General features: G+C 59.1%; 1 protein-coding gene across 4 annotated transcripts in view; it reads right to left on the bottom strand.

Moving 5' to 3' along the window:
- Window positions 1–13,978, bottom strand: part of ADCY7 (adenylate cyclase 7) — a 48,179-nt gene extending 34,201 nt beyond the window's left edge. Inside the window, exon 1 of one of the 4 annotated variants that reach the window (XM_046682598.1) lies at window positions 13,922–13,978. The gene's annotated coding sequence lies outside the window, so the exon portion shown is untranslated. Of the gene's footprint in view, window positions 1–4,070; window positions 4,115–10,114; window positions 10,138–13,921 lie in introns of those variants that run through there. The other 3 variants (XM_046682595.1, XM_046682597.1, XM_046682596.1) reach the window with 3 other exon arrangements.
- Between the last annotated feature and the right edge of the window lie 207 nt (window positions 13,979–14,185).

The following is a 14,185-nucleotide window of genomic DNA, read 5'->3' as shown; positions in this document are numbered from 1 at the left end:
TCAGGAGGTGGGAGGAGAGATCCACTTCACAGACCTGCAGACAGATGGACCCCGGAGTAACAGTGTCCTGGAGGGGCAAGAAGGACATGAGTTCGAGTCTTAACTCTTGCGCTGCTAGTCGCCTGATTAAACAGGCAGCATAGACTGGAGCGGAGTGAGCAAATTGGATGCACACCTTACCCCAGGATGGTCTCCAGAGAGCAAGAAACCATGACCGAATCCTCATCCACTGCCATGGTGGGCAGTCCTTCCCAACCTGACACAATACCTAAAACCCACACTGAAGAGACTGATAAAGTAAGTTACCTGGAAGTCTGTGTTCCTACAGACTGAAAACGATCAGGAAGCAAAAGCGAAAGATGAATGAGGAGAGCAGGGAAACATCTGCAGCTCTCCTCACGAGGAGCTGGTCTCCCTCCTATGTAAAGAGCTCCCAGCAAAACACTAACAACCCAAGAGAAAGAGGGGAGAAGAGTATGAACAGCAAGCTCTCAGAAGGCAATACAAACGGCTCTTAACCATCTGGAAAGAAGCCAGCCTCACCCGTAAAGAGAAATGTGAACTGCAAATACATGGAAAACCTTTTTTACCTATCTGATTGGGAAACATCATAGCATGTCATAAATCGGTGCTGGCCAGGCTGGCGGGGGACAGCACTCCTACCCACCCCTGGCACAAACCCCGGGGGGCACAATTGAGGCACATCTAACAAAGTCACTAACGTACACACACACCTTTTGACCCAGCAGATCCTCTTCAAGTAATTTATCCCACAAACATTCTCACATGTGTGAAATGACATATGTACAACATCATTCACTGCCGCTTTACTTGTAACAGTAAACAACTGAGACCAATCCGTCTCTCAGGAGAAGCTGGAATACTATACAGCTGTCAAAAAGGGTGCGCCAGCTTGAAATGTGCCATCCCAGGGTATCCTGTGAAAAGTCCACGAAGTAACACTAATGCCTGAGATAGATAATGACTGAACCAGGACACAGAACAACCAAAACTCTTGCTTTGACAGAGTAACGAATCTTCTTTCTCATTTTCAGTTTCTATTTCTATTGTCAGAATGTAGCTTGTGCAATTTTTTTAAAACTTTTTAATAGAAAAAACAAGATCTACTGTATACATAGTGCCTACAGGTAAAACACTATATTGTATACCCAAAAATGTTCTAAGAGAGCAGATTTCGTGTGTTCTTATCACAAAAATAGTAAGAATAAAGAGGGTAAGAGGAAATTTTTGGAGATGAGGGTTGGGCTATGGCAGAGACTGTGCGGAGGGTTCCACCAGTGTATACTTTTATCAGGATGTATGCACTAAATATGCAGTTTTTGTATGTCACTCATACTTCAGTAAAGTGGTTTTAAAAATAAACTAAAAAGGGGGTTGGCCCCGTGGCCGAGTGGTTAAGTTCGCGCGCTCCGCTGCTGGCGGCCCAGTGTCTCGTTGGTTCGAATCCTGGGCGCGGACATGGCACTGCTCATCAGACCACGCTGAGGCAGCGTCCCATATGCCACAACTAGAAGGACCCACAACAAAAAATATACAACTACGTACCGGGGGCTTTGGGGAGAAAAAGGAAAAAATAAAATCTTTAAAAAAAAATAAATAAACTAAAAAATAAAGACCCTAATAGAAAAACTCAGAGGGCAACACAAAGTCGTTGATAAGTGAAGCAACGCTACACGTTGAATATACTAACATGGAGAGAGATGCTCCTGGCATGCGTATTGGGGCGGGTACATGTGTGTACATATGAAACTACATATGTGAACACACAAAAAATGAACAGAGCCTGTAAAAAAGAAAAGAAAAAACAAACCCCAGGTCCATCACGTCTAAGTTGCACAACCTTGAGAAAGTTACTTACCCTCTCTGTGCCTCAGTTTCCTCATTTGAAAAAAGGGAGAACAATCTTCTGACCACACAGGGCTTTGAGAGGACTCAGCGGGGGTTAGACGGGCAGAGTGTGGAGGCTGCACCTGGCACGAAGTGCCCAGTTCGAGATAACAAGTGTCTGGAGCTGGCCCGCGGGCCGCAAGGCTGGGGGAGGGCCCGAACCCAACCCTTACCCTCCTTGGCAGCCCGTCATGAGCCGGGGCCCAGGCTGCTCTGCGAGTGGCCTGGCCTCTGGGGTGGCTACAACAGCAACGAGCACCTCAGGACTGCCTTCTGGGGCCAGGGGCAGCAACACAGGCTGACGTCCCAGGCGGTGCCTAGTGGGCCAGAGGGGCAGCTGTCCACTGGGTCAGGGGGAGGCGGGGAGGCTGGCCCGAGGCAGAGAGAGGTCCCAGGCAGCATCGGGTCCTCACCCCAGGCCCCCTGGGGCTGCTGACGGGAGAGAAAGCATAAGACCCAGCCTGCAGGACATGCTCTGCAACCTCTAAACCCAGGTGGGCACATAAAGAGGGCAGAGAGCCAGCCAGGCCAGCATCCCCACCCTCCATCAGCCTCCGGCCTCCCTCCTCTGAGGACCTCCACCGCAGGGAGACCCGCTGGGAAAGGGCCGGGGCAGGCCCCCCATCCTGACCCTCCTGGGGCTGGGGTCGCTCCCACTCTACTTCCACCAGGGAACCCACTCTGGGATCCTAACCCACTTGTCCAAAGGCCCCTGGCTGGAAAGCATTAGAGCTGGGACTCGAACCCAAACCCACCCTGCTCGGCGGCCCAGGCCCACTCTTAACCCTCGGCCTGCACTTCCTGAGGCGTGCTCTGCCCACAGGGCCTGCGAGCAGAGACACACACAGCACCCCCCCAACACCAGGTTCTGGTCACAGGCAGTGCCAGGTCGCCCTCCTCTGCCGAATTCCCCCGCACATTACCAAGTCAGAGGCTCTGAGAAGTCCTGCAGGAGACGAGCCTGCTGAACCAAACAGCTCAACACGGCCCGTCTCGGCGGTCACGGGACTCCCTCTGCACTAATCTCTGACGGACTCCCTTCGGGAAACGCTGACTCTGGAGGCCCCAAGACCCAGCTTGGAGCTCCTCCCTGAAGCAGCCTCCCTGGGCAGTTGTGGCCCAGAGAGGACACTGTCGTCCCCTTTCCTGACAGTCCAGGGACCCCCCCCAGGCTGGGGCCCTGCTCCCCACGTCCACCTGACCCTGGCTTGGGCTGGATGGGCTCACAGGTGGCCCGGCCCCTGTACCTCTTGTGGGCCAGGGGCCACCCTGAGCTGGACCTCTGGGGTGGGGGTGAGGGGAAGAACGGGGAGAGCCCCCAACAGCCCCTGCCCCCAGGCAGTTTTCAGTGGAAGCAATCTGCCCTGGGGAGGAGGCAGCCAGAAACAGCTTTAAATACCAGCCAGGAAAGGCCCCTCGTGTGGCACTCCTGCCTCTCTTGTGCCAGGCAGGGAAGTGGCCCACCTGCCCCAGGCAGGGGACAGAGCCCTGGGCTGCATGTCAGGAGACCTACGGTCCAGTCCAGCTCTGCTTCTCACGCTTGTTAGGCCCGATGCCCCCAGGGCAGGCAAGGCCTCCAGGGTCTGCAAGGTCCCATCCCACTCATATCAGCAGAGAAGCCAGGCACAGAGGTGCAGGGACAGGCACCGCCACCCAGAGCTCAGCGGGCCACCTGGGGCCAGCCTCCCCCAGCCGTGCACAGAGCCCAGCAAGGCCCCCCGTCCGGCTCCCACAGTGCCAGCAGCTAGAGCGCCCACTGGAACCCAGGGTGCCGAGCCCCACAGCCCAAGGCTTCTGAGAGCCGGAGCAGGCCGGGACGGAGGCACAGCCGCCTGGGGAAGGCCAGCGGCCCGGAAGAGCCTTCTGCAGGGGAAGCAGCCCGCCCACCGCCCAGCCACCCCCAGCCCCACTTCCGGAGCTGCACCCACACAGGGGCTCAGCCTCCCCGCCATCTGGGCCAAGCCCCGAGCCGCGCACGTATGCCCTCCTGCCCGACTCTGGCCTTCCGGAGCCAGGCCCCAGATGGGCACAGGAAGCCACTGTGATGGGTCCCAGTCTACAGCGGCCACATGCCCCAGGCCCAAGCCTCCCCTCAGGGAGGTCCACCAAGCCTCCCCGCACATGTCCGCCACTCCAGGCACACCAAGCCCAATCCTGCTCACCCTCTGGCCAAAGCACTTCTCTGGGGCTCCGCGAGGCCTGCTTCGTGCTGCGTGATTTGACGTCTGTCGGTTCCCCAAACAAGCCCCACCCTTTCACCTCCGGGCTCTGGCAGCCTCAAGGCACTGCCTCCCTCTCCACCCCCGCCCCCCCTGCCTGGCCAACTCCTGCCCGCCTGCAGAGCCAGGCTCTGCGGCCACCTCCTCCAGGAGGACTGCCCGTCTCCTCCTCATCTGGACACGCACCTGCCTCGGGTTCCTGGAGCCTGCGCTTCCCACTGCTCCACAGGGCACCCGGCCTGCCACCGCCGGGCTACTGACACCTCCCCCAAGGCCATATCTGGCCATATACTGCCCAGCTTCCAGGACCCAATGGTGCCTGCAAATGAGGGACATGCAAACCCCAAACTCCATGGACTGAGTCAGCTCACACTGAATTGTCAGTCAGGGGCTGGGCCCCAAGCCTGGTGTCCCTTGTTCCATCCACATGAGCTCTGGGGGTCACCTGCCTCAGGACTCGGTTGCTCGCCTGAGCGACGGGGATGGAAACATACCCGGCTCCCTGGCCTCTTCTGGCACTGAAATGACCACACGGCTACAACAACTCCTCATAAATACGGAAACTTCACCCCTGGAAAGGGCTGATCTTGCTGTGTGGTTTCTACCACAGGAAAGCGGGCCCCAGCCTGGGGCCCCCACACTCCATCCAACAAGTGCCCCCCAGCTCCTGCCCACGCCATGCCCCGGGCAAGGTGTGCAGACCACAGCAAGCAAGGCGGACGTGGGGGCCCTGTAGAGCTCATGGTGGGGGTAGAGGAGAGACGTATGATAAATGAGCTATGTGACGAAAAGAAATGCCAGGGTAGGCAGGGGTGCAGCCTCAGGCCGGGCAGTCGGAAAGGCAGGAAAGCTTAGTGGTTGAGGATACAGGCTCTGAGACCAAACAGGTGTGAACCCCAGCTCCACATCAGAGGAGGTGTGTGACCCGGGACATATTAGTTAACCTCTCTGGGCCTCTGTTTCCTGACCTTAAGAGTGAGCTGGTAATGGTACCCAATACTCAGGGGCTTCACACAGAGGCTGGCACTCAGAGAGTGCCATCACCTGGGAACACCCCAGCTGGCTCCAAACAGGAGGAATGGGCAGCCTGAGAAACTCTGACTTCAACAGGCACTGGGGGACACACTTCAAGTCCCAGGGTCCCAGTCTGACTTCCTGTCAGTCCCCAGAAGGCAGCTCTTCTCTTCCCTTGCTTCCTGGCCCAGAAAGCGGAGCCTGACAAAGGGATACAGAAGTGCTGGCCTCTGTCCCAGGCCCCCCTCCCCAGGGGAGCTGAGCAGTGGCCCCAGGGAGTCTGGCTGTTTCAGAAGAAGATGCTTCCCCATTGCGTGGGTCTCCCACTCAAGAGGGCCTCTAGCCGTCTGCAAAGGGTTCCTCCTCCCCAGCCGGCTGGAGCCTGAGGGAGATGGGGGTGGGAGGCCCGGGAGCCCCAAGGGGCAGACTAGGAGGTCCCCGACCCACACTAGCAGGGAGGTGGCATCAGCCTGCCTACTGCAGAGATGGGGAGACCAAGGCCAGGAAGAGGGGATGACTGGCCCCAAATCCACATGGCCCCACTGAGTGAAGCCAGAGGAAATGCGCCTCCAACACGGCTGGGACCAGGAAAACTCACATTGGCCCTGAGGCCATGGAGCCTTGTGGGCCTCAGTTTCCCCATCTGTGCAGAGAGTGGCTGCGCCCCAGGATCCCGGGCCTCTCCCTGCTCAGTGACACCAGGAACCATCAACCCAAGTCAGCTGCACCTGAAGCAGTGAGACCGAGCCACTTCCAAAGGGCAGGAAAGGCCCCCGACGGGGTGAGAAGGGCTTGGATCCTGGAAGACAAAGAGGCCCCAGCAGAGTACTCCGGGTCTCAAGAGGTGGGTGGCGGCACCACCTACTGCATGTACCCCTTGGGGGCATCATGCTCCCCAAAATCCAGGCCTGCCATGCTGCCACCCCTAAATGGGCATGAGCCCCTCCCTGGGTCACCTCCAGCCGGGCCCAGGAGGAAGAGAGAGGAGGTGGGTCTTGGGAGCCAGGCACAGGGCTGAGAACTGGGGTACCCGCAACAAAGACCTCAAGTTGCTTCTTTTCCCTCAGGCACAGTCGCAGGGTAATTCTTCCCAGTGGTCAACAGGGAGGGGGTAGACTGAGGCATAACGGGGAGGATGGAGAGAGGAGGTGTCCCCCAGCACCAGCACCAGGGAGGGGGACTCCATATGGAGACAAGGGGGCCGGGAGGCTGCCAAGTGGATGACTCGGAAGCAGACACACTTGACCCCTCTTCTCCCAAGCTTGAGGATGCCTGAACGGGAAGCCCTCACTGGGTGACACAAGTAAGGGGGCCGAGGTGGGGAAGCTGTCTAAGCAGGGGGTCTACGCAGGTGAAGGGTAGGAGACGGGTGAGCCAGTCCGCTGCCCACATCGGCAGGCCAGCCAAGAGGGCACGAGAGGCTGCAGAGGCAGGACAGGAGCGGACGGGGGGCCAGGACCAGCGGGCCAAAGAAGCAGGAGAAGGGGTTCCAACATGACACCAGACAGGAGAAACCAATGGACGTGTGTGTTAGAGGACCCAGGACCCCCAGGGGCCTCTTTTCAGTCCCAAGCTCAGCCACGCCCCCCGCCCCCGTCCTGACACCAGGGAGCTCAAGTCTGTCTCCCCAGCACAGCACTTGGTGGGTGCTCTGAGAACACCCGCGAAATAGACCTGCCAGAAATCAGCAGACCACAGGAGAAATGACCCCCGGTGTCCCAGGGAGAAGCGCCACCAAAGAGGAGCTGAGCCCACCTCTGCCCCAAGGCTCCCCCCACCCCCCCGCTGACACCCCATCCCTCCTGCAAAGGCTTCAGGTGGGGCTGGGGGTGTGGGGAGAAGTGGAAGGCAGGGGTGAAGGTGCTTCGGCCCAGCAGGTCTGCACCCAGGATTGGGCAATGCCCCAGCCATGACGTGGCTGGTTGTGAAACCCGTGGGCAGCGGCAGGTCGAGCCAGATGCCTACGGCTGTGGGGTGGGCACCCTGCCACCCTCCTTGGGGGTGGGGGTGGGAGGAGGCATGGGCAGGCTGGGCTGGGAATGGTGGGGCAGAGCTGGAGGGCCAGCGGGACCCCCATACACAGGCTGGAGGACTCCGGCCACTGTGGGGACCTTGCCGCCTGAGCCTGCTGGTCTCGGACATCTGGAGAACGTTTTTCACACGTTTAACTCTCCCAGCAAACTGCATACTGCCACGTTACAGATGAGGAAACCAAGGAACAGAGAGCAATTAGCCCAAGGGCTACCCCTCGCCCGCCCTGCCCAGCCTCACCTCCCAGGTTCCCACCACCCGGGGATGTCCACCCTCCCACTCAAGGCAGGTGGGGGCAGAGGAGAGCCCGACACAACTCCATGACAGTGAAAATGACAAACACCTCCACTTGGGCAGCGTCTCCCCCATGCCAAGCACAGTCTGTGCCTCATTTAAGCCTGTAGTGTTGCTCTGTGTCCCCTCCTTTAATCCCGTGACCACCTGACATATTCGGTACCATGAGCAACCCATTTTACAGATGCAAGAAACTGACTCAATCCTTGCCCCCAACACACACACGCTGCTGCAGGGAGGCAGAGCGGGGCTGGACCCGGCCATCACCAGAGCGTCAGCCGGCTCTGCCTGGAGGCAGGGGGCTGGACCCAACGACCTCCAGAAGGCCCTGATTCTCGGGCTGGTGTTCAGATGTGGTGGCCTCATTCACAGAGCCAAAGCAACTCCCAGCTCTTGGCTACGTAGGTCTTTGCAAACACAGTGAACATCCAGAAGGTCCACCACCAGCACTTCCCTCCCACCCTGAGACCCAACCCCAAGAAGGGCTGGAATCGCCACCCGATTCCGGCGAGCAATGTGGCCCACTCGGCCTGCTTCCTCGCAGGCCCCAGGACCTTCCAGCCAGCTCAAGCACCACTCTCCACCTGGGCACGGGAGACAGAAAGCTGCCATCAGCTCAGCGTGAATGTGCCCCAGGCCCGCTCCCTCCAGGACAAGAGGAGGCAGGAGCGGGATGGCATTGAGGAATGGGCCACCAGTCACCTCTGGATGATCCCTGGTAATGGTGGGATGGCAAGACATGGAAAACCCAAAGGGCCAGACCGTCCACATCCCAGCTGAGGCAGGACTCAAGCACAAGTCCAAGAACACACGGCCCCAGGGCAAGAGCGCAGAGTCAGCCCCAGCGCCCGGCCGCCATTCAGACAAGGGGTCAGGCGAGGCCCACGGGCTCCCTCAGAGGAACCTGATTGCTCTCCTCCAGGGAGGGCCACTCCCAACCCCCCAAAGCCACCCAGAACCCCTGTTCAGCTCTGCCCCACTCAACCTCTCCAAAGACAAGGCACAGTGTCCACTCCCGCTCCAGGCCTCAGGCCAGGCAGCTCTCCAGGACAGGGAGGGCGCGCAGGAGCCCCTGGGGACCAACTCGCTGGGAGACCCAGGATGAGGCAGTGCCCCGCTGGGCCTCTCCGTTCTCCTCTGTAAACGGGGGATGGATGACACCTACCACACAGGGCAGTGGGAGAGGCAGCGAGTGGTTCAAACAAACAGTTACAAACTGTAAAGGGGGGTGCGCATCCCCAAAGCGACATCAAGTCAGACCTTCGTCTCCCCTTGAAAAGCGCCTTTGGCCTGTCTGGAGGCCCTGCCCGTGCCCCACCCTGGCACTCACAGCCCAGCCCCTCGCTGCTCCAGCCCTCAGGCCCACAGGGCCGCAGGAAGACACGCTCTCCCCAGACCCACTCCCACGCCAGCCCCCAAAATGGCCGCCAGGAACAGCCACTTCTTTTCAATAAAAGACCACAGGAGACTCGTCCTCCACAAAGTTCACACCTTCCCTTCTGAGGGCCGAGAGCCTGGCGTCCGCCCGCCCGCCCACCGGGAGCCCGGCCTCGGGGGAGCCGGGAAGGCCCTTCCTGCCGGCCGGTCTCCGCGCCCCACTTCTTCTCCAGCCTTGTCCAAGGCAACAATACATTCACCAATCACAGACTCAAGGTCCCGCTCAGATTTTTTTTTTGTAAAACATATTAAAATCAGTATGTAACAACTTCAGACAAGTTCATCCACATGCAGGCTAAAACCATCTGAGGGCCCCAGGGGAGCAGGCCACACGCTGAGAAGTGCTGGTCTCCTTACCCCTCGCACCGCCCACCTGCACGTCTGCAGCCCAGAGAGCTAGTGACAGTCATGTCACATGGCCACTCCAGGCAGAGCCAGGCCGGGCTCCGGCTGCCGGGCAGGCCTTGGGGCCAGAGACCCTGTCACTCAGAGGCCCAGCCCTGCCCTCTGCTTTCCTTGTCCCCGCTCCTCGTCGCCCCAAGAGCTGGCCAGGGAGGGAGCCCCCAGTGCCAGCTGTCCTGAACCTCACGTGGCGACGTGGAAAAGAGGCACCTGCTTTGCCCTGTGTCCATGTACGTGTGTTTGGATGAGTGTGCAGAAAGATCCAGAAGGACCTGCTCCCGATGCCCCACACTGGTGCCCGGGCCGTGGGTTGGGGGGTCAGAGGGAAGGGTGCCTATTCCCTTTTCTTGAATCGTCTTGACTCTCTCTCTCTCTTCCCTATCACTCTCAGAGTTTGGTTTTTTTGTTTGTTCATTGTTTTACTCTAACAAAATAAGTTCAATTGCCCTTCCCTTGTTAATTTTTACTTTCACTGAGAAAACTAAAGTGTACTTGTAAAATTACATTCTTAAAAACAAAGGTGGACATTTGAGGCTGTGGTTCACAGAATTCCAGGTGGAACAAGCCAGATGAACAGCAGCACAGTAACCACAGCACCTCTTGTCAGGCTGGGAAATGCCGCCGGCAAGCTGTCCCTGGTCCCCCGTCCAGGGGCTGCCCCACCCGGCTGTCTGCCCAGGATGCTCCGAGAACCTCGCCAGACCCCATCCATCCACTCCCAGGCCAGGCCAGCCTGGGGGTTCTTCCCAGCGGCCCCTCAGGCCCAGGCCACCAGGACAGATAGCACCACATCCCACACCCTGCTTTACCTGGCTCTCCTCCAGGGTCCCTCGGCAGCCAGGCCAGGGTCGGAGCTGGCTTGGAGGTCGCCTGGCCCTCGCCGTCCCCTCCTCAGCCCACGTCAAGGCTCACACACGGGAAGGCTCCTTCCACAGCTACCTAATGAGAATGAGTCACATCTGGGACCCACACTTCCTTCTCCGGCGGCAGCAGAAAGGCCAGTGGTGAGCCCTCAGCCCTGCGCCACTCGGGGTGCAGGGGCCGCTCTCCGAGCTGCAGCACAGCCCTCAAAGGGGGGGGAGCTCAGGCCAGGCTCCTGGCTCCAGTGACCTCATGGAAATTGGAAGCTTTAAACTGGAACAATTTTTGAAAAGTAAAAATGAAACAAGCACCAAAAATCTCCATTACAAGCCCCAAACAACTGCTGGATGTAGGGCGTAAATGCATCCTTAATGAGGAATTAGAGGCAAGAGCGGCCTGGCGCGGAGCCTCATCCTGGCTGGGCCTCTCACACTCACAGTCACACACACAGCCCCTCGGCCTCAGTTTTCCCACCCACACAGTGAAGTGGCCTCGTCCATCTTTGAGAGGGGATGATCTGAGAGGTCAAAGGTCTCCAGCCTCACCTAGGGACTCTTTATTCCACAGCTGCCCTCATGCTGCGGCCAGGCCAGTGGGCAAGGCACATGCTCGGAGTTTCTATTTGAAACAACCTGAGCCCCCAGAGAAGCTTGGCAGCCCTTGGCCCCAGGAGGCTGGGCATCGAACCCTAGCTTCCCTTCTGCTTTGCCAGGCCTCAGTTTCCCCACTGAGCCCCTGGGGTGCTCCATGCTGAGGCAGCAGACTAGGAAGGGCTGGGGAGCAGGGAGTGGAGACCTTCTGAGAAAGCGGGGGAAGACGCCCTCTGGCCCTCAGGGAGCCCTTCTGAGCATTGACATGGGGTCCTGGGGCCATTTTCCACCTTTTATCCTGACAGTGAACCCAACGGCTTGGTACCAAAGAGGGGTACACAGCCTGACATTCCCAGCAGACGCTCCTGCCCTCCCCAGGCCTCCCTTCCAGCTCTTTCCTCCGAGGAGGCAGTGGACAGACTCTTCCCCGCTGACCCGCTGCACCCCACACCGCCCGCCAAGTCCCAGCAGGCAGGGCCTGTGCACACAGCCAATGCACCTGTGAGCAGCGTGCGACACCGCTGTGCACTGTCACACGGCCTCACGGACCTCCCCATCAGCCCCACAAGGAGGGTCTTCTATTACCACCCTTCTATAGAAGAGGAAACTGAGGCTCACACATGCCACTCACTTGCCCTAGCACACACAGCTAAGAAAAGGCAGAGCTAGGATTCAAACTCAAGTCTGTCTGCTGTCAACCACTCAGGCCACGACCCTCCTGGGAGCAAGGAAGGGCTTCTGCAGGGACACGCTTCTCCAAACCCCACTCTGCCCTCCTCGGCAGGGTGCCCTCACTGAGATCACCACGCCTTGGTGCTCAGTGCTCCCAAACCTGCTGCACAAACTCCCCCAAAGGAGGGCAGCTCAGGCCTCCTCAGCATGAGGCAGGGAAGACTGGTTTCTGCTCGCTCAGGGTGCCAGGCACACAGCATGGCCCTGACCCGTTCCTGCCCCACTCAGAACAGTCGGCCTCCCCCCTGTGCGCAGCACCCCTCTCAGGGGCTGGGGACACGAGAAAGCTCCCGGGCCAAGCCCCGCCCACTGATGGCATGGCACAGAGACCCGGGAGCAGCATCCATGAAGGTGAGACCATGGTCCGGAGCTCAGGGCAGAGAGACCTCATCTACCTGGGGGAGGTCCGGGGCCTCCCTGGAGGAGGGGGCCCAAGTCGAGGTGCCCCAGGCCGAGAGGAGGGCCTGGCCAACCCCTGACTGGTGCACAGGAGCTATAGGCTGCAGGGTGACAAGGCAGTGAGACAGCAGGAGAGAAGGAATAAAGCTGCAGCAAAAACCCGGCAGACGGGGTTGTCAGTTAGCCAGGGACAAATCACAGCGAGTGCTGGCTGAGCAGACAGCGTGGCCCCGTTCAACAAGCCAAGATGTCGAGCCCGTGCCCCTTGGGAAGAAACCCTACAGCAACGCAGTGCGTTTCCAACTCCAGGCAGGTTTCTGCGAGGGGGTGTGGGCAGAGAAAGGACCACCTACGCCACAGCCACAGCTCACCACACCCCAGGAGCCCCAGGAGGAGCCGGGGCAATCAGGCTGGCAGCTCCCCCAGCCCAGCCCTCGTCCCAGCTGGACAAAGACGGTTCAGAGCTCTGGAGTCAGAGGCCCCATTGAGTGACCATGGCCAAGTTACGAGACCTTGGCAGCTCAGGCAGCCCATCTGTAAAGTCAGGACGACATCCCCCAGCTCCTCGGGAGGCTGGGAGGGTTAAGTGAGAAGCGCATGTAAAGCGCATAGGAAGGGCTCCGCTAACACCGGTAGGCACAGGAGGCCAGGCTGACAGTGCTCAGTCCCAGACCCCAGATCCTGGCTCTACCGCATGCCTGGCCTGGTCAAAGGCCTTCCGTGGCTTTGCTGTGCCTCCTGAGTCAAGTCCTGGTCCTCCTCCTGACCCCCCACACGTGGTCCTGCTCATCCTTCCATCCTAATCTCCCTCGACCCCACTCTCCAGCTGCCTCACTCTTCCATACCTTGGCTCAGGCCTCTCCACCACCTGGAATGGCCATTCTGCCATTGCTACCCATCCTGCCAAGACAAGTATAAATGCCACCTCTTCCAGGAAGCCTTCCCCAATACCCCACCATCCCCTCATCTGGGCCACAGTGCCACAGGCCTCTCTACAGAGGATATAGAGTTATCCCCCTTCTGTAGCATCCATTTCACTCTGGTAACAGCTCCCTGTTGGCGTGGGGAACCAGCCCTCCAGGGGTGGCCTTGTGATCAGTGTCCACTGAAGAACGGGCCTGTGACTCAAAGTGGTCCAATGAGATTCAATTCTAGGAATTTTGTTAGAAGTATGGGAGGAAAAGGTGCTCTCATTCCACTAGGCTGGTAGGACACGAGCTGGGAGCTGCTGGGGCCACCTTCCCCACTGTGGTCATCAGTCTCCAAGATGGCCTCCAACAACCCCTGCCTGCTGGTGTTCCTGCCCTTTACTGCCCCCTCCCACACCACCTGGGTAACCAACAAAATATTGCAGAAATCACAGTGGATGACTTGTGAGGCCATGAAAGACACTGAGGCTTCCACCGTGCTCCCCCTTGGATCACTCAGTCAGAGGAAGCGAGCCACCGTGTTGTGAGGACACTCACGCAGCCCTGCGGCAAGGCCCCTGTGGAGTGGAACTGGGGCCTCCTGCCCACGGCCAGCACTAACTTGCCATCCGTGTGACCGAGCCACCTTGGAAGTGGATCCTTCAGCCCCACTCAAGACTGGACCCAATGGCTCTTGCTGGAGCGTCCCTGCCTGCTCCGGAGTGACCGAGGGTCACCTCTTCTCTTCAGCAGACCCGCCTCTCCCCAACACCAGGCATTCAAGAGGCCCTCACGACACCTCTGCCGAATTGATCCACACCCAGCTTCTCCCAATATGAAGTCAGCAGAAACACAGAACCCACACAGAGCGGGCAGCGGCACTGAGTGCCCCTGCACTCACCCCAGCTTCGAGGACAGAGCAGGCTGGCTCAGTACCAGCTTCAGGTCTGCTGGCCGCCCCCATCCTGGCCCCCAGCTCCTCCATGCTCTGAGCCAGGAAGGCTGAAGTGAGATCCCCATGGAGAAAGGCTCGCTGAGGCAGGCATGCCTTGTGGTCCCATCACTCACCCTCCTCCCAGACTGACTTTTCACACTGGGGTGGTTGCATTCCGATGCGTCGACTCACCTCCGGCCCCTCTGCCTTCATCTCTCCCCGGCTGTGGCTCAGGGATGTGCTGGAATCCCTTTCTTTCCCAGGCTGGGAACATATGGAGATGCTCTGGCTCACCCTTCACTTAACAGGCAGGAAACTGGGTTTTCAGAGGAGAAGGGGCTGACCGAGGTCATGCAATGGGTTACAACCCACAGGACAGAACTAGGACCCTCTCACTCCTAATCAGTGCTAGGCCTAAGGGGTGACGTGGGGTGAGCCTCAAAGGCCCACCAAATA

This window comes from Equus quagga, chromosome 13 (genome assembly GCF_021613505.1).
Source record: "Equus quagga isolate Etosha38 chromosome 13, UCLA_HA_Equagga_1.0, whole genome shotgun sequence".
Taxonomy (NCBI): Eukaryota; Metazoa; Chordata; class Mammalia; order Perissodactyla; family Equidae; genus Equus; species Equus quagga.
The sequence above is the reverse complement of the archived record's forward strand: the minus strand, read 5'-3'. Positions and strand labels throughout refer to the sequence as shown.